This window comes from Ovis aries, chromosome 13 (genome assembly GCF_016772045.2).
Source record: "Ovis aries strain OAR_USU_Benz2616 breed Rambouillet chromosome 13, ARS-UI_Ramb_v3.0, whole genome shotgun sequence".
Taxonomy (NCBI): domain Eukaryota; kingdom Metazoa; phylum Chordata; class Mammalia; order Artiodactyla; family Bovidae; genus Ovis; species Ovis aries.
The window spans coordinates 40,145,714-40,166,641 of record NC_056066.1 but is presented as its reverse complement, the minus strand read 5'-3'; the positions used below and the strand labels follow the sequence as shown (position 1 = coordinate 40,166,641).

Genomic DNA, 20,928 nt, shown 5'->3' with positions numbered 1-20,928 from the left:
AGTGCAATGAAGTGTCCAGTAATGAGTTATGAGATGTCAGTGATTTTGGAGTAACTTTGGGCAGCCTGTATATTGAAGCCCAGGGCTGTGTTACTGTGTTGCTGGAGAATTTGTGTAGTATGTCTTGCTCTGGAACTTGTTGGCCTTTGGGTGGTGCTTGGTTTCAGTCTGGAGGCATTTGATGAGCTCCTGTCAATTAATGTTCCCTGGAGTCAGGAGTTCTCTGGTGTTCTCAGGATTTGGACTTAAGCCTCCTGCTTCTGGTTTTCAGTCTTATTTTTACAGTAGCCTCAAGACTTTTCCTTCTATACAGCACCATTGATAAAATATCTTGGTTAAAGATGAAAAGTTTTTCCATGGTGAGGGACACCCAGAGAGGTTCACAGAGTTACATGGAGAAGAAAAGAGGGAGGAGGGAATTAGAGTTGCCCCGAATGAGATGAGGTGGAATCAGAAGAGGAGAGAGCAAGCTAGTCAGTAATCACTTCCTTATGTGTGCTCCACAGTCTGGACTATTCAGAGATGTTCATGGAGTTATACAGAGAAGAGAAGAGGGAGGAAGGAGACAGAGGTGGCCAGGAGGATAAAAAGGGGGGAATCAAAAGGAGCGAGACAGATCCAGCCAGTAATCAGTTCCCTAAGTGTTCTCCACCGTCCAGAACACACTGGTGATTCACAGAGTTGGGTAGAGAAGAGAAAGGGAGGGAGGAGACAGAGGCGATCTGGTGGAGAAAAAGGAGAGTCCAAAGAGGGAGAGAGCAGTCAAGCCAGTAATCTCACTCCCACGTAAAAATGGGTACCGAAGATTGAGTTCTTAAAGGTATAAAATTGATAACAAATACCAAAAAGCAAAGATTAAAAACCTAGAGTAGAGGTTGGATTTTCAAAAATACAATATTAAAGAAAAGAAGAAAAAAAAAGCACAAGACAAAGTCACAAAAATATAATATATATATACATATATATATACACATGAAGTTTGCTTTAAAAAAATAGGGTCTTTTTTTGCAAAGTAATAGTAGGTTATAAAAATGAAAATTGAAGGAGTAATAGAGGATTTAAACTTTTTAAAAAATTTTTTTAAAAGAAGAATGATCGTAAAAATAGTGAAAATATATCTAGGACTTTCTCTGGTGTTGTGGTAGGCAGTGTGGGGTCAGTTCATTTTTGGATAGTTCCTTGGTCTGGCTTATCTTTCTCAAGATCTATAGGCCCCTTCCTGAAATGGAAACCCACTCCAGTATTCTTGCCTGGAGAATCCTATGGACAGAGGAGCCTAGTGGGCTGCCTTCTATGGGGTCACACAGAGTCAGACACAACTGAAGCGACTTAGCAGCAGCAGCAGCATAGGCCCCTTCCTATATAGTCGGTACTAACTACAGGGTTTTAATCTATTGCACCTGTCACTTCCAAGGCGGTTCCCTCTGTTTTAGCTTCTTCTGTTTGCTGGTCTCTTCAGTATCTGATTTCCGCCCTGACACAAGGGGGGGAGTGGTGGACACTTTTTTAGGCTCACTTGTTCAGTCGTGCTGTGGGGAGGGAGGAATGCTGCAAACAAATAACACTGGCGTGTGCTCGCAGTGTCTCAGCCACACTGGACCTGCCCCTGCTCAGGGCGCATGTACTTTCCCTGCCCACACCGCTCAGGCTCTAGGTTGCTCTGCCAGGAACCGTCCTAGGCCGGCCCTGGGCTGCATGCACCTCCCAGGTCTAAGCCGCTCAGGTTCAGGCACTCAGGTAGTCCTCAGAGGAGCAGACTCAGTTGGGCCTGCGTTTGTGCCTTTCCCAGGTGCAAGCAGCTCAGGTGATGAGGTGTTTGGCGAGTGCGGTCGATGTGACTTATCGCCTCGCTCATCCCTGCCGCTGGGTTGTCTGGGTGTACAACCGGTGCACCTTCTCAGGCGGATGTTGACCATCCAGAACCCCAAGAAGTCTTAGTTAGTAAAGAAGCCTGTTTGCAGTTTGGCAGATAATGCCTCTCTGGGGCTGCGATTGCCCCCTTCCAGCTCTGGCTGCCTGTCACCAGAGGGGGATGGTCTGCAGCCAGCTATCTCTGTTCAGTCTTTTGTTCTGTGAGTGGACCTGACGGTGTCTTAGGTTAGGGCTTTTTGCGTGGTAGCTGTCCCACAGTCTGGTTTGAGAGCCCAAGTTAGTTCATTCAGACTGCCCTCGGGGCATTCAGGCTCCGTCCTTACTCTAGGCAATGCAGCCCACGCCTCCCTGCCCAGCCCTGGCTTGCTAGTGGCGGGTGCAAGCATCTGCGCTCCTTCTCCATGGGGGAGTTACCGTTGGACAGGTAATCTGTGGGTTTAAATTATTTATTTATTTTTCTTCCCAGTTATGTTGCCTGCTGAGGTTCCAAGGCTCACCACAGACTTGGCAGTGAGAGTGTTTCCTGGTGTTTGGAAACTTCTCTCTTTTTAAGACTCCTTTCCCAGGATGGAGCTCTGTCCCTACCTCTTTTGTCTCTTTTTTTGTCTTTTATATTTTTTCCTAACTCCTTTCTAAGACAATGGGCTGCTTTTCTGGGTGCCTGATATTCTCTGCCAGCATTCAGAAGTTGTTTTGTGGAATTTACTCAGCGTTTAAATGTTCTTTTGATGAATTTGTGTGGGAGAAAGTGGTCTCCCTGTCCTATTCTTCCACCGTCTTCTGGATAATTTTTAAGAGTATAAAGGAGCCCCAAGGCCAAACACTTTGAGAACCTCTATCTTAAGACATAAGAAATGGAAATAGAATCAACAAATTTCTGCTCTTAGAACCCAATCCAAAGCTACTTTTTCAGATTTCTAAGATTTTGATATATTGAGATCTTGTCTCAAATGCTCCTTGCAACACAATAGGCAATCATTATCACCAAGTGTAATTCACAGGTACAAATGAACATGAAGTTGGTGAAAGCATGTTTGTTCCTATGCAGTCCTGTCCTGGCTGAACTTCAGAATGCAGCTCAGAAATGTAGATAACTGAAAGATGCATTTGTAAGGCCTCCATCTGTACACATTGATGAATGTATTCAGAAAGATTATTTCCCTCTCAACTTTCTCCATCTGTGCTCACACCTTAAGTTAACCAAAGACATTAAACAATGAGCATCATACCCCGAAGTGTTGAGAAAGGGAAACTGTAATGAAATGACTTTAGGGTTAAATTGCATTAAGTGGCCTACATTTCTGTGGCCATTTTAGAGCCTTTTTGCATGCTCCATCTCTCAATTTCTCCAACCACAAAAATCTTTCTTTTTTTTTCAAGGCCTTGTATCCCTCAGATACTTTTAGAATTGATGCTGTATGTTTGTAAGTGTGACACGTTGTGACTGACATTTTCGCAAAGTTTGGCTGGCTGTACATAATTTGGTTTCAAAGAACAGGATTTGACCAAAACCACAAATATAAATCATACTTATTATTACATGGATTTCAGTGACAAATCCCATGCTCTAAAACATAACCCCAAACAGTCAAAGTCCGCTAGAATGTGATTTGCTTATAAAGCAGGTACAAGACATTCTGGATCAGCACCGTGAAAGCCTCCTGCTACATTTCATTCCATAATATGACATCTGAGAAGATCCTGGCAGATTTCTGTTTAAGGCCACAGGTTATATTGTCTCCTAAAGCAAAAGACAGGACACTGACAGAAGGCACATGTTTCAAGGAGTCAAATGGTAATAATTCCCTCTGGGTGCGTAAGTAGAGAGACTGGAAGGAAAAGGACTCGTTTCAAGGATAACAAAGTGTGAAGCACTCAGAAGTGTTGAAGGTACAACCTCAACCCTACAAGCTGATAAGCAGGCCTAGACTTTTATTTATAGTGACATGAGTGACATTTATCTGCGTTTTACTGGAACATCTAATCCACTTGTCAAGGTGTGTCTTAAGCGGACACCCGATTTCTGGCCAGAGTTGGCAGGCTTCAAATACAAATGTGACTGCCCTGGCTGAAATTCAGGATTGAAAAAAAAAATCGTGGAGATATGAAATCATCAGGGAAATACAGCAACTCGATTTCAGTTTGCTGCAGAGACTACATCACCTGAATAGGGTATTGGCTTTGTGGTAGAAATTATGGTCAGTCAATCAAAGTAGAAACAGAGATAAATTACCAAAGGGTTTACAAACCTCAGTATCTCTTGTTGTTGTTTAGTCGCTGAGTCGTGTCCAACTCTTTTGCCACCCCACGGATTGTAGCCCGCCAGGCTTCTCTGTCTATGGGATTTTCCAGGCAAGAATACTGGAGTAAGTTGCCATTTCCTTCTCCACGGGATCTTCCCGACCCAGGGATCAAACCCATGTCTCTTACATTGGCAGGCAGGTTCTTTACCACTGAGTCACCTGGGAAGACCCAGTATCTCCCTACTTAGCCCTTAAATTCAATCATAAGAAAATTGTTATGTCTCTTCCTTATGCCAAATTATTAACAGAGTCCACTTTCAGGAAGTGAAAACCAACATGAATCAAGAACATACACAAATACTGCCTGACTTCTCTGGAGGCACTGAGGGGGATCCAGACAGTGGTTCCCTCTTCAGGGCCTGGCAGTAAGTAGCAGATGATGTAAAGTGTAACCACATTTCAAATTAAGTAGTGATAAGCAACTGAAAGAGCAGCACAAGAAGGAAAAAAAAAAAAAGGCCATAGTTACCCCCCCAAAATTAAACAAACAGGACTTACTGTAAAAGTTCAGAAGAGAGAAAGAGGAAAAGGCTGGTGTGGGCAGGAACTCAAGTAAGACTTCATGGGAAGTAGGACTGGAAAGAATCTTGAAGGACAAGCCAGTAGGTAAGATCTTCACTAGAACGACATGCATTAATTAACTCCAGGGATCCCATCCCCTACACACACACACACACACACACACACACACACACACACACACACACACACACAGAGGCATTCTTGGCTCGTTTCTTTCCACGTGGTTCCTTGGCCATGGACACCCTTATGGTGCTGTCCATGGTGCTACAGAGCAGAGCCTCTATGTCACAGGCTACACCTTACTTTCAGGCTAAAGGACAAGCACCTTAGGAAAGTCTGTCCTGTTTCCTCTTTGCCGTAGGTAGTGCTGTGTCCAAATATAGTTCTGTTTTCTTTTTTAAAACCAACTTCATTTCGCTTTAATTTACATACATTGAAGTGCATCCGTTTCAAGTGTACATTTCAATGAATTTTGACCAATGTATGTACTTGTGAAATCAGCACTACAACAGGGATATAGAACAATTTCATTGCCCCCCACACACACACAAAGTTCCCTGTGCTCTTGTGCATGGGGTGGCGACTCCTCCCCTCACCCCTGGCCTCAGGCACAATTAATCTGCATTTTGTTCCAATAGATTAGAATAGTTTTTCTAGTGCATGCTTGTGTGCTCATTCATGTCTGACTCTTTGCGGCCCCATGGATTGTAACCTGCCAGTCTCCTCTGTCCATGGAATTCTCCAGGCAAAAATACTGGAGTGAGTTGCCATTTCCAGGGGATCCTTTTGACCCAGGGATCAAACCTGCATCTTCTGCATTGGCAGGCAGGTTCTTTACCACTAGCGCCACCTGGCAAGTTTTTTGTTTTTTGTTTTCTAGGTTTTCCTATAAGTGAAACCTGCCATTTGCAGTCTTGTGTCTGACGTCTTTTCCTCAGCGTAATGGTTTTGAAACATCCTCATTCTGTGAATCAATCCTTTGTTAATTGCTATGTCAACGTACCACAATTTCTTGGACCATTTACCTATTGTGAATATTTGAGTTGTTTCCAGTTTTTTGGAATAAAGTTTCTGTGGACACCCTTGTACAATTTTTTTGTGTGTTTGCAAATACACTTTTCATTTCTTTAGAGAAAATACTAGGAATAAGAATTGCTGGTAACATATATCGCTTCCCTGTTGGCTCAGACGGTAGAGAATCCACCTGCCATATAGACCTGGACTTGATCCCTGGATTGGGAAGATTCCCTGGAGGAGGGCGTGGCAACCCACTCAAGTATTCTTGCTTACAGAATCCCCATGGACAGAGGAGCCTGATGGGCTACAGTCCACGGGGTCACAAAGAGCCGGATATGACCAAGCAACATTTATGTTATATATGTTTGATGATTATAGGCATGGCCTCTATGAGCATTCTTGTCATTGTCTAAAACCTTAGGAGGCTCTCTGATTTCTATGAGTGGAATTCATACTCCTTAGACTAGCATCTTTGGCTCTCTGCCATCTGCTTTTCATTATTTTGCTTTTCTACCTCGCTAGTATACTTATACTTCACTCACTCACACACAATTGAACTACTTGCTTGTCCACAACTGAGCCAAACATAAGTGGCAGTGCTTCCAGGACTGCACATGGATTTCCTCCTCTTTCTGCCTCATTGTCTGTGACCACATACCCACCGGCCAAATGATCAGTTTTAAGTCCTAACTCAGATGTGTGACTTATGCACATTCTTAAGACAAATTTCCCAGATACCATGAATCTTGAAATTTTGTTTGTCTCTAAACATTTCAAGCATGTTTGTAAGATTTCAGAAATCCTCTTTTTGAAGGGAGGGGAGTATAGAGGGCATTCTCTTCACAGATTCAGTCTTCAGGCATTTACTGAGTATCTACTGTGAGCAAGGCATAGTAGTAGATACATTTGTAGAGTCTCTGTAGGATGGGTGTGGGTCACTGCAGCAGTCAAAAAGGGCAAGTAGCAGACAGCTCTAAGCGAGCATGAAGTGACCACATGGGCTGATACAATTTTATCTGAAGCACAAACAGGAAAACTGGAATGTACAGTTCATGATGATTACAAAGAGGAAGAAAACAAAGGGTTTATTTCACCCTGTCTCACTCAGCTGTTTTCTCTTGTCAACTTAAAAAATACACAGTGCGAGAGTTGCAAGTTAAGTTTTGTTTGAGGCAAAATGAGGACTGTAGCCTGGGAGACAGAGTTTCAGATAGCTCTGAGAAACTGCTCAAAGGGGCAAGGCAGAAGGTCAGTATATATGTGGTTTTGGCGAAGGTGGAGTACATGCAATTAAGCACGTTATTTTTTGGAGAAGGTTTCTGCTGGTCATGAGGAGCAGCTGTCACCGTGAAGGATTTCATGCTTTTCTAGATAAAGAAGATATAAGAATTGGGCTCATAAAATTGGCCCCTGAAAATATCTAACTACCTGGAGATGTGTCCTATCAGTTCCCCTCCACCCCCAACCCCCAGCACAGAGGATCTCATTACTGCTTTCCACCCTGAATTCCTTTCAGGTGGTGTCGAAGACAAGCAGCACATGCTTTAATCCTGTAGAGGTAGATGGCAAGTGCCAATTCGTAGTTGACACTCTTGCCAATTTGTAGTTAACACCCTTCAAGGTGGGCTTACCTGGTGGCTCAACTGGTAAAGAATCTGCCTGCAATGTGAGAGACCTGGGTTCGATCCCTGGGTTGGGAAGATGCCCTGGAGAAGGAATGACTACCCACTCCAGTATTCTGGCCTGGAGAATTCCATGGACTGTATAGTCCATGGGGTCACAAAGAGTCGGACACGACTCAGTGACTTTCACTTTCACTCTTCAAGGTAAAGCTAATTATGAAGATGAAAACAAGGATGGCTGAGAGAAGAACTGTGCATTTTAAAAAATTACCAGTGGCTCGCTTGGCTAAATTTGCTAAAACCATACCAGTTTGAAGGAGAAAGTGCATTGGTGTAGAAAGCATGCAAGCACCATGTCTCGTTTCTTGTATTTTTTTTTTAAACTGATTCCCACTGTTCTGCAAATCTTCGTGTTCTTTTCTGAAATGAATCTTCTACCTGGACTAGTGCACGTCTTTGTCTTAGAACATGTTACTCAAATGGAATCACTCAAGAAACTTGAATAAGAACTAAGACAGAATTGGACACTTGTGTGATGCAGAAATGAGTCATGATTCAGCTTCTAGCTGCACAATGTGGGAGCTAGTCCAGCACCATGGGAGAGTGCCTCAAATTAATTAGTGCTCTCAGAAAGTTAACAAAGTAAGAACCCGCAAGCTTTTCTGTGTGTGAACGGCAGTCACGTGTTTCTATCTTTCTATCATGGGATCACTTACTTAAGGACAACTGGCTTAGAAACCTCCATCTTTTACAGTGAGCCCTGTAGCTGATGTCTGGGAAAAACAGGATTTTATACAAAAGACTGGAACTATTTTTCATGCAGCTGATCCCATGACCCAAGGTGAATCAAGTAAAGCTCCAAAGAATATGTTTCCCTCTGTCTAGTACCCAGAGATCCCACAGCATGTGAGCCTGACTTTTACTGCCCAGTCCATAGTCTCCTCCTGAAATCTCATTCATTGTTGCCCAGCCAACCACCACTGTCAGGCTATGGATGCTACGGCCCTAAAAGATGCTTCATTGGAGAGAGGAATAAGACATGTGGAGCTTTAAGTTTACATAGTGACCCAAGTCACTGGCCTGACTCTAGACCTACTGCTGTGTGGCCTTGAACAAGCCTCTCACCTCCTTGGGACCTCACCGTCCTCACCTGTAAAGCCACTTGCTAAACCCAGTCACCTCTGAGGATTCTTCTGGCTCTAACCATCCAGTATAGACACCCCTTCCTTGTCCAAATGCCTGTGGCATTTGTGATTTTCACTGAATACGCCAACATACACAACTTGTTGCCGCTTGTTTTCAGCTGAATGGGGCTTCCCTCCCTGCAGTCATTCAGTGCTTTTGGTGACGTTTGATAGATCTTGACTGCACAGCTTTGTGTCAGCCTCTTTTACAGGTGCTGGGTGTTTATAAAAAATGGCCGGTTCTCCTAGATTCTACAGTCTTGCTTGGGGTAGGGAGCAACTAAGTGAAGAAACAACATGTAATTGGGTTGTGATAACTGCTCTGGAGTAAAATAAAACAGGGCCTAGGGATAGAGCGTGAGAGTGGGGTGTGGGCTGTATTTTAGTGTCAAGAAGAGCCATTTTCCATTCTTTAAAATTGGAGTGTGTACATGTGTGCTAAGTTGCTTCAGTCGTTCTGACTTTGTGCAACCCTGTGGATGGTAGACTGCCAGGCTCCTCTGTCCATGGGATTCTCCAGGCAAGAATACTGGAGTGGGTTGCCATGCTCTCCTCCAAGGGATCTTCCCAACCCAGGGATCGAGCCTGTGATTTTTAACGTCTCCTGCATTGGCAGGGGGGTTGTTTACCACTAGCGTCACCTGGGAAGCCCTAACATTGGGTTATAATTAACATATAGCTTCTGACACCAGTTTCAGTGTGTAATTGCAATTCTCCATCAAGCAATTCTCTGACACCAGCTGAGTGTCCTACAATTCAACTAGGTTCTGACACTGTCTACCCCGAGACAGCATCAGACCTCGTTCCTGCAAGTTGGTGCGTTCGATGCACAGTGAGGCCAAACAAACTGAAACGTCAGAGTTTGGAGCACAGAAAGTTTTACTGCTGGGCCATGTAAGGAGACAAGGTAGTTCTTGCCCTGAGAAACCTCTAGTTTCCAAAAGAGTTTCAGGAAAGCATTTTTAGGGCCAGAGAAGGGAGTGGTGTCACAGATCTGAGGTCAGCTTGTGCAATCATCTGACTGGCTGATGGTGAGGCAGAAGGATGGTATCACAGGGATTCAGAGTATCAGTCCTCAGGCTCCAGGAGGCTTGCGGCTCTGTGCTCTCGGTCTTCAAGTAGTCAACATCTTCCATTTGTTGGAGACTGGGAGGCTTTTACATCTTTAAAACCACTCAGAAAATTTGCATCCAATATTGTTATCTAGATACTTTGTGTGTGTGTTAGTCACTCAGTCGTGTCCCACTCTTTGAGACCCCACGGGCTGCAGCCCACCAGGCTCCTCTGTCCATGGGATTTTCCAGGCAAGGACACTGGAGTGGGTTGCCATTTCAGGGGATCTTCCTGACCCAAGGATCAAACCCGGGTCTCCTGTACTGCAGGCGGATTCTTTACCATTTGAGCTATGAGAGGAGCTAAAGCAGACGATGTGGGTAGCGGGGGAGGCAACCCAGGAAGGCCCCAAGGGGTACTTCTTGGTTACAATATCTGCCCCTCCACCTTTCTTTGGTATTCCTGTCAACTACAAATTGGCACTTGCTATCTACCTATCTATTTGGTATGCCTCTACAGACCAAAGTGGGAATCCGGGAGGCAGGCACCTCTGCAATAATGAGCACATTTAAAACTCCCCAACCTGCAGACGCCACACACAGAAAACACTTCCAGGAGACTCCCAACCAGAGTACCAACGCTACCACCAGTTTCAGGTGGTGATGGGGTTCTAGACTTCTGACTGCTTTCAGGCATGGGGGTCTCCACCCTAGAGAAGGAGGGAGATGGACAGTGAGAACATCTGCCAGGAACTGCTTTCAAACCTAGGCCACCCACAGAGTCCCCCATGAAAACAGCTGAAAAGCAAAGGGAATGACAAGGACTTTACGATTATCTGCAGACCTAAGCTAAACCAAGAGAACTTTCCAGCTATATCTTGGGACTCCCTTCCAGACGAGCTACTCTTAGGAACCTTTTCCTGTCTGTGCCTCCCTGAACTCCTGAAAGTCTCCAGTGTTTGTTAAGAGACAGCATTGTCTAGAGTTTGATGAGTCTCTCTGGCAGACTGCAGACCTCACAGGCAGAAACCCTTACCCAGATGTGGTTGGTCGGCTTCTGTCCTGACAGGTGGTTGCCTTCTGCTGCCCATGATCATTTATGGACCAATTGTTTGTTGAATATTTCAGCCCTTTTTGTCTACAGCACCTGGACATGTCGAACTCAGTGATCGATGTGTCTACCCTCCACGGCCTTCTGTCACTGCTCCAAGTTGGGGAATCTCAGCCTGGAAGGCCTCCAGTTTTCTGGTCCCATTGTTGATAATCTTGCTAAGAATACAAATTTACTGAAACTCAACCTTTCTGGGTGTTCTGGATTCTCTGAATCTGCCGTGAAGATTTTGCTGAGCAGCTGTTCCAGACTGGATGAGCTAAAACTCTCTTGGTACTTTGACTTTGCTGAAAAGCACGTATACGTGGCTATTGCATATGTGTCGGGAGAAGGCAATGGCACCCCACTCCAGTACTCTTGCCTGGAAAATCCCACGGATGGAGGAGCCTGGTAAGCTGCAGTCCACGGGGTCGCTAAGAGTTAGTCACAACTGAGCGACTTCACTTTCACTTTTCACTTTCACTTTTCACTTTCATGCATTGGAGAAGGAAATGGCAACTCACTCCAGTGTTCTTGCCTGGAGAATCCCAGGGATGGGGGAGCCTGGTGGGCTGCCGTCTAAGGAGTGGCACAGAGTCAGACACGACTGAAGTGGCTTAGCAGCAGCAGCAGCAGCAGCATACGTGTCAGAGACCATCATTCAGCTGAATCTCAGCAGGTACCGAAAGAATCTGCAGAGATCAGATGTCTCTACCTCAGTTGGGAAGATGTCCCAATCTTGTCCACCTAGACTTAAGTGATAGTGTTATGCTGAAATATGACTGCTTTCTAGATATTTACCAACTGAGCTACCTCCAACATAGCACTCAGTCGGTGCTATGACATAATACCTGAAACTTTACTTGAATTTGGAGAAATTCCCACACTAAAAACACTACAGGTCTTTGGAATCATGCTGGATGGTAACCCTCAACTGTTAAAGGAAGCCCTCCCTGATCTACAGATTAATTGCCCCCATTTCACCACCATCACCAGGCTGACCATTGGCAAAAAGAACCAAGGGATATGGGGCATCAAATGCTGACTATCACTGGAGAAGCCCAGTTGTCTATAATGCATCTGTTGCAAGATGGTGTCTCCTCTTTTCTTTGAACAGGAAAAGTAGGCAGGAAGCCCAACTGTGGAGAGCTCAGCCATTTTTATTCTTAATTTTCTGTTGCCTTCCTTCTAGAATTATATTAGAGAACCATTGAAGAGAAAAAACTGTGAAGTGTTGCTTTATAGAAATGATTTTGAAAGCTTTTATCACTGCTATACCCTTAAAAGCCTAAGTTCTATGCTTTTTGAAATTTTAGGGAGAGTGAACCTTTAATTTCAAGATAGCTTAAATAGCAAAATTTGAACCACATTTTCCAAGTGCCCTTCTTAGAAAATCTATTTAGAATCAGGCTTAAAAATCACCACCAGCAAATCTTTTTCATAGCCTATATGGCAACTGGACTTTCTTCTATTTAATTTTTCAGCACTGCTTTATTGTAAGACATAGGTTGCAAAAAATAATAAGCTATTTGTATTGTAAGCTGAACAGAATAAGAATCAGGGTAGATTTGCAGCAATATCTTCTGAGGATAGCAAGAAAAATAGACATCTCAACTGTGCCTTTAGATTTGCAATCAGGTTGATGGGAACAAATAGCCCCAATGTATTCACCTTAAAACCTAAGTAAAGGAAGAAATGATAAGCCAACCAGAGCTTTATAACTGGTATAGAATTTAAAGGCTCAAGAGACAGATTTCTATGACAAGCTAACCTGGGGTATCCTCTAATGCCCATTAATGAAGTCCCCTTTATGTACAGTTGGGAAGGTTCCCTGGAGGAGGAAATGGCAACCCACTCCAATATTTTTGCCTAGAGAATGCAATAGGGTTTTGCCTCTTGCCTGCAAAGAGTCAGACATGACTGAGGGACTAATACTTATCTACTTATTTACCTCTAGAAAGATTAAATCATGTCCTGCTGCAGCTGCTGACCTTCAACACCCCATGAAAGGAGTTCAGGGTGGAGAACAGAAATGAGGCCCTCAGTCCTGGAGGCGGGTGGGAACTGGCAGGACACATTTTCAGGCAGATATTTCCAGGAGCTTATTTTAGGAGCCCAATTCTTGTATCTCCCCATATCTAGAAAAAGCACTGAAATTGTCCATGGTGAAGATGGTTCCCTGTGACTAGCAAAGGCTTCATGAAACCAGTAGAAATCTTCTTGAAAAATATATGCTTGATGGTATGTACTTCCCCCTTCACCAGAAGTCACGTCTATACTGACCTTCCCCCCAACCTCTTGAGAGCAGTTTCTCAGCACATTTTGCCTCAGGTAAAACTTAGCTTGTAACTCTCACATCGTGCACTTTTTAACAGCCTTTTTTTAAAAAATTAGATATTGATTTATTTATTTGCTTGCACCAAGATCTTTAGTTCCAGCATGCAAACTCTTGGTTGCAGTATGTGGGATCCCATTCCCTGATTAGTGATCAAACCTGGGCCCCCTGCAGTGAGAGTGCGGGGTTTTAGCCACTGGACCATCAGGGAAGTCCTTGTGAATTTTTTAAAAATTGACACTCCTCAGTCTTGAGAAGAGCAAGTTTTGAACAAGAAAAGGAACAAAGGGTCTCTTTGGAGGTACCATCCCTGTTGGCATACAGTCCCACAGGTTGAGGGCTCTGTCCCCCAAGACTGTCCTCCTCTGAGACTTCAGAGACCACCTGAAGGCCTGGCCACCATGTGTGCTTCTGACCCAGGGGCTGTAGATCAGAAGTGCCTGTGACCTCCTCCTCAGGAGGTCATTAATTTGCTAGGGGGGCTCACAGAACTCAGAGAAGCATTTTACTTACTAGCTTATCAGTTCAGTTCAGTTGCTCAGTTGTGTCTGACTCTTTGCAACCCTAAGGACTGCAGCATGCCAGGCCTCCCTGTCCATCACCAACTCCCAGAGTTTATTCAAACTCATGTCCACTGAGTCAGTGATGCCATCCAGCCATCTCATCCTCTCTCATCCCCTTCTCCTCCTGCCTTCAATCTTTCCCAGCATCAGAGTCTTTTCCAAGGAGTCAGTTCTTCGCATCAGGTCGCCAAAGTATTGGAGTTTCAATTTCAGCATCAGTCCTTCCAATGAATATTCAGGGCTGATCTCCTTTAGAATGGACTGGTTGGATCTCCTTGCAGTCCAAGGGACTCTCAAGAGTCTTCTCCAACACTACAGTTCAAAAGCATCAATTCTTCAGTGCTCAGCTTTCTTTACTATCTTATCAGTTTGTTATAAAAGGACCTCACCCGTGAACAGGCAGATGGAAGAGATGCATGGGGCTAGGGGGTGGGGAGGGGCATGGAGCTTTCCTGTTCCAGGGTCCACCATTTCCTCCAATTCAATATGTTCATCAACTCAGACCCTCTCCAAACTTATACTTTTGGCTTTTCTGCAGGCTTCATCTGGTGGGCATGGTGGATCACTGGGTCCTTTTCCAGGCCCTCTCTCCTCCCCTGAAACCAGAAGGTGGAACTGAAATTCCCAACCATCCAATCAAGGCTGGTTCTCCAGCCTCATTAACCTCACAAAAGAAATCTCTACTAGCTCTCAGAACTTGGAAAATTCCCTGGATTTCAGGAGCTCTGTGCCAGGAACTGGGAGACCAAGACCAAATATATGTATATATATATATATATTTTATGATAAGTCATAATATCACAACCAACCATATGGTGAACAGTTCTTAAATGGTCAGTGAACTTTGACAGTTGTGCAGATGCATGGTAAAGTTAAAACAGGTCTGAACCTGCTGTAGCACTGTTCTCGTCATTTCCCTCCTTTGAATTTGACTGGCCTAATTGACTTGATCCCAACGCAGATGTAGCAGAAGGGATAGTATGTGACTCCTGAAGCCAGGTTGCTGCTGCTGCTAAGTCGCTTCAGTTGTGTCTGACTCTGTGACCCCCATAGACAGCAACCCACCAGGCTCCCCCGTCCCTGGGATTCTCCAGGCAAGAACAGTGGAGTGGGTAGCCATTTCCTTCTCCAATGCATGAAAGTGAAAAGTGAAAAGTGAAAATGAAGTCGCTCAGTGATGACCGACTCTTAGTGACCCCATGGACTGCAGCCTACCAAGCTCCTCCATTTATGGGATTTTCCAGGGAAGAGTACTGGAGTGGGGTGCCATTGCCTTCTCTGAAGCCAGGTTCAGTTCAGTTCAGTTCAGTTCAGTCGCTCAGTCATGTCCGACTCTTTGCGACTCCATGAATTGCAGTACACCAGGCCTCCCTGTCCATCACCAACTCCCGGATTTCACCCAAACCCACATCCATCGAATCGGTGATGCCATCCAGCCATCTTATCCTTGGTCGGCCCCTTTTCCTCCTGCCCCCAATCCCTCCCAGCATCAGAGTTTTTTCCAATGAGTCAACTCTTCGCATGAGGTGGCCAAAGTACTGCAGTTTCAGCTTTAGCATCATTCCTTCCAAAGAAATCCCAGGACTGATCTCCTTTAGAATGGACTGGTTGGATCTCCTTGCAGTCCAAGGGACTCTCAAGAGTCTTCTCCAACACCACAGTTCAAAAGCATCAATTCTTTGGCGTTCAGCTTTCTTCACAGTCCAACTCTCACATCCATACATGACCACTGGAAAAACCATAGCCTTGACTAGACGGACCTCTGTTGGCAAATTAATGTCTCTGCTTTTGAATATGCTATCTAGGTTGATCATAATTTTCCTTCTAAGGAGTCAGCATCTTTTAATTTCATGGCTGCAATCACCATCCGCAGTGATTTGGGAGCCCCCCAAAATAAAGTCTGACACTGTTTCCACTGTTTCCCCATCTATTTGCCATGAAGTGATGGGACCAGATGCCATGATCTTCGTTTTCTGAATGTTGAGCTTTAAGCCAACTTTTTCACTCTCCTCTTTCACTTTCATCAAGAGCCTTTTTAATTCCTCCTCACTTTCTGCCATAAGGGTGGTGTCATCTGCATATCTGAGGTTATTGATGTTTCTCCCTGCAATCTTGATTCCAGCTTGTGCCTCTTCCAGCCCAGCGTTTCTCATGATGTACTCTTCATAGAAGTTAAATAAGCGGGGTGACAATATACAGCCTTGACGTACTCCTTTTCCTATTTGGAACCAGTCTGTTGTTCCATGTCCAGTTCTAACTGTTGCTTCCTGACCTGTATATAGGTTTCTCAAGAGGCAGGTCAGGTGGTCTGGTATTCCCATCTCTTTCAGAATTGTCCACAGTTTATTGTGATCCACACAGTCAAAGGCTGTGGCATAGTCAAGAAAGCAGAAATAGATGCTTTTCTGGAACTCTCTTGCTTTTTTGATGATCTAGCAGATGTTGGCAATTTGATCTCTGGTTCCTCTGCCTTTTCTAAAACCAGCTTGAACATCTGGAAGTTCACAGTTCACGTATTGCTGAAGCCTGGCTTAGAGAATTTTGAGTATTACTTTACTAGCATGTGAGATGAGTGAAGTTGTGTGGTAGTTTGAGCATTCTTTGGCATTGCCTTTCTTTGGAATTGGAATGAAAACTGACCTTTTCCAGTCCTGTGGCCACTGCTGAGTTTTCCAAATTTGCTGGCATATTGAGTGCAGCACCAGGTTAGACAAGGCAATACAGCTTCCACCTTGAAGGGAGAGTGTCTCTTGCTCTCTCTCCATTCATCTTGGTTATGAGGATGCCAAGAAACCGCGTGGCGAGGCCAAGTGTTGCCATTCTGGCCAACAGCTCCCGCTGAGGTCCTAGCCTGGGGATGTTGGTTTTCTCCTTGTCAAGTTGCATGTGCCAGGGGAAGAGGTGGGGAATCCAAGCAGGACTTAGGGAAGCCCAGGCAGAGACAGCCTCATGGGGAAAGCATCAGAGGCCAGGTCAGAGTGCTGGCAGGTAGGGATGAAAAGGCAAGGGGCTTCTCCCCAGCCTGTGGTCTGCCTCTAATGGGCCAGGGAGCATCCCTTACCCTGCCTCTCCCCCTCCATGAGAATATAGCTAGGTCAGAGTCCCTGCCTGTAACCACCAGGATGGAGAAGGCCATGACCCCAAATGGCAGCTATCATAATATCTGACATCTATTTAAAATCTAAGCAGCTTTCTGCTGCCCTGATGAAGGAGCTGGTTGGGTTTGGCAAATGGATGCAGCATTAGGCTGAAGGGGTCAAGTAAGGCCACGGACCAGTTTTGCAACTGAGAGCCGGCGTGCTACTCTAGACTCACGTGGGCCAATGTCATCCCCCCTGTTCTGACAAGAGAGGCTTGGCGTGACTTGGAATCTAGATTCTGCAGGAAGTGATAAAGTGAGGTGCTGTGATGACTGCTTTTCTGACCCGGGCAGGACTGGCCACATAAACATCCAGATGCTCCTCACTTGATGATGAGCTCAGGCCAAGATGGGCCTCCAAGGGGAAAGCTTAGAGTCTTCTTTTGATCACTCCGAGCAGGGCTTGAGAGTCCTACTGGGTTGAGAGGCTCTTCAAGGATCTCAAGTTTGCTCAGCGGGGATGATATCAACCTTCCGTTTTTAATCAGCAGTTTTTCCCCTGAGGCCACAGAGAAGATGGGATGCAATCTGTCCCTACCCAGTTCTCACAGAGCTTCTTCTGTAGGAAGAAACAGGGAAGATATTTGATTTCCCAGGTCATTGTATTGCCCATGGGGTCCCTGCAATATTCTGTTTCTGGAGATTTCCTGGGGTAGAGGGTTGGAGGTGGGAGCTGGCTAAACCAGGGTCCTGGTCCTTTCCCTCTAGGCAGAAGACTCTTGGAAAGGCACCACACCTTAAAGGATTCAGGTCACAAATAAACCTTTGAAAGTCCTTGTAAACATTTGTTAAATGTTCATTTATTAGAATAAAATTCAGACTCTCCCATGTGACATGAGGGCAACATTATGTGTGGAGCCCTGTATCAAGGTCACAGGAAAAAAATCTCTGGAACTGACCAAGCCCCATGGCAACTGTTGCTATGAGCCTCTGAATCTAAACCTGCCAGCTGCCTGATCCCATGTTAGGTAAAATACCCACCCGGCTACCCCTCTATAGCATTCTAACCAATCACTAATGCAACCATTCCAGTAGGAATTTTCTCTGTCTTGAGGCTATAAAAATCGGCCACTAGCCCGCATAAGAGGTCAGCTCTCTCTTGAACCAGTCTGCTGTTCTAATAGTGTCTCCCACTCTAATAAACTTTATTCTTCTCTTATTTTGCCTCATGTCTGGAAATTCTTCTCCAACCTGCAAATGGGCTATGATAATAAGTGCCCCAGGAACCTTCAGAATCCTTCCACACAATACCAAGAAATTTGTGTGGGACCTCCCAGATGGGCCAGTGGTTAAGAATCTGCCTTGTGATGCAGGGGACATGGGTTCAATCCTTGGTGGGGAAACTAAGACTCCACATGCCGCAGCTAAGTCTGGGAGCCACAACTGCTGAGCTTTCGAGTTCTGAAGCTCGTGAGCCATAAACAGAGGGTCTATGAGCAGCAACCAAAGATCCCACATGACAAAACTAAGACCCGATGCAGCCAGATAAATAAATAAATAAAAGTTAAAAAAAAAAAAAAAGGGAAGAAGAAACTTGTGAAGTTATTCAACTTTGGGCAAGATAATGTGCAAACTAAGAATTATTACTGTGCATATACCTGTTTCTTCATGTAAAAACTTTTGTTTAATGCCAAAATGTTCATATGGGTTTTCCTGTAAGTTCTTATGGGGAAGAAAAAACGAAACACCTGAATGATCTTTTGGGCCAATCCAATATATTAATAATCGTTCCTCTCCCACATTCTCCCAAGAGGACTTGCTGAGGTTTAAGGTCACCATGGGGTTAAAATGGGAGACTCAGGAGCCTAACATGAGCTCTCTTCACATAAGAAAATTCTAACTGCTCACAGGAAAAAATGGTTACCTATTCATGTAACACCTCCCCTGGCACACTCATGCCCAGAACTACTAAGTCCCCAGTAGTCCACTTGTCTAACTCCTATTAGTCCTCTGAGACTCACTCCAAAGGTAACCTCCTGATTGAATCCATGCACAGAGCTGTCCTTCACATGTGTTTCCACAGAAAAGTGAAAGTGAAAGTTGCTCAGTCATGTCCGACTCTTTTCAACTCCATGGACTATACAATCCAAGGAATTCTTCCGGTCAAAATACTGAAGTGGGTAGCTGTTCTCTTCTCCAGGGGATCTTCCCAACCCAGGGATCGAACCCAGATCTCCCACATTGCAGGCTGATTCTTTACCAGCTACGCCACCAGGAAACAGCAAGTGATAACACTGGTGCATGCATGCGTGTTCAGTTGCTTCAGTCATGTCTTACTCTTTGCAACCCTGTGGACTGTAGCCTTCCAGGCCCCTCTGTCCATGGGATTCTTCAGGCAAGAATACTGGAGTGGGTTGCCATGCCTTCCTCCGGGGGATTTTCTTGACCCAGGGATCAAACCCGTGTCTCTTATGCTTCCTGCATTGGCAGGTGGGTTCTTTACCACTAGTGCCACATGGAAAGCCCAATAACACCATTAGCTAGTATTTATTGCATGCCTTTATTAAGTGAGTGACTGAATAAATCGTTACCTCTTATATTATTGCCAAGGTATCTATGAGAAATGTTTGAGCTTGGAGATTGGATGCTGGCATCTCTGAAAAGGGGAAAGAACTGGTGCTTGGCAAGAATTGGGACCAGGATGGAAGACTGACAGCATCCTGTGACTCTGGAGAGAGCGAGGTGGTCCACTTTCAGCTGATTTCATATCATTGCCATAAGTATGCTCACAAGTGCTAGGAAGCCTGGCAGCAGGACCCTGCAAACACCGCTTGGGAAACTTTGTCGTTGTTGTTCAGTCATTAAGTTGTGTCCAGTTCTTTGTGACTGCATGGACTGCAGCACGCCAGGCTTCTCTGTCCTGCACTATCTCTTGGAGTTTGCTCAAATTCTTGTCCGTTGAGTTGGTGATGCTATCTAACCATCTCGTATTCTGCTGCCCACTTCTCCTTTTGCCCTCAATCTTCCCCAGCATCAGAGTCTTTTCCAGTGAGTCAACTCTTTGCATCAGGTGGCTGAAGTATGTGAGCATCAGCTTTTAGCATCAGTCTTTCCGATGAATATTCAGGGTTGATTTCCTTTGGAATTGACTGGTTTGATCTCCTTGCAGTCCAAGGGACTCTCAGCAAACTGCCATGGTTATTAACCAGCAGGATGCTGCAGAGTGCCTTCCTAGCTCTTGTCCTCTAGCACATTGCCTCGATAGGGAAGAATCCGGCTTTAAATTTGGGAAGACAGGAGATGGCAGACGTCCTGCCCATCAGCATCAGCTGTCGCCGTCCTTTGAGCTGCCAGTGTGACAGCTGGGGAAGAGAGGGTTCAAGTTGACTGGCAGAATGTTTTACATCGAATGAATTTGCGCGTAATAATAGTATAATAAATAAATCTCTAGAGGCACCCGGTTATCGCTTGAATTCCAAAAGTGAGATATGGCCTTACCAGAAGCTCACAGAGCCATCTGTCACCAAATATTAGTCTTGGTGTCAAAGGTTGGACCAGCCTGAGGAAATGGAAAACATCACTGGAGGCAGGCAAATGGCGACACTGTGTCTGTCAAAAAAGATTTAAAGGAAGCTACCTCCAGGAGCCAGAGATTTCCAGATGATTTTGAAATAAATATATAAAACCCACTACCCAAAGCGGTTAGACTTGGGGTCTTGGGTACTGAATACTAATGAGCTTTCTCGTTGGATGAGTTCAGTTTCTGTCACTCGGCATCTGTTCTTGAGTAATCTAATCCTTATCTGCTTGGATTTGGGGCTGGAATTACTGAGATCTCCTTTAATGTGTTTTTGCCAGTTTGATGCATCAAAATCTGATTGTCCCCAAAGCACTCTGCTGATGACACAACCGCTGGTGACAGGAGCACTGAAAGTGGATGAAAGCTTGAGAACTGGATAAAAGCTGTTAGGATTTGTAGTTATTTGCTTTCCTCTTTTTTTTTTTTTTGTTGAGAAAAGGAAGGAGGGAACTCACAAGCTGACCCGACAGAGAACTGGGCACAAACAACCCCACCTGTCAACAGCACAACCCTCGGACCACGTGGCAACTGGGAAAGCCTGGGGTAGGGGGGCCCAAGAGGCACTTGGGTGGTTGGGAAAGGAAACGCATTAGAGGAGCAATTCACTGAGATGAGAAGTTCCAGGACAGCCAAGTCCCAGCAGTTGCAAAAACAGATTTCATGGGCCTTTCAGAAGGTCTTCATAAGGTCTTCAGCCAGGACTGGCCCT

At 45.0% G+C, this 20,928-nt stretch overlaps 1 pseudogene; it reads left to right on the top strand.

Moving 5' to 3' along the window:
* Positions 1–10,131: 10,131 nt before the first annotated feature.
* Positions 10,132–11,737, top strand: LOC101102256 (S-phase kinase-associated protein 2-like; annotated as a pseudogene).
* The last annotated feature ends 9,191 nt before the right edge of the window (positions 11,738–20,928 follow it).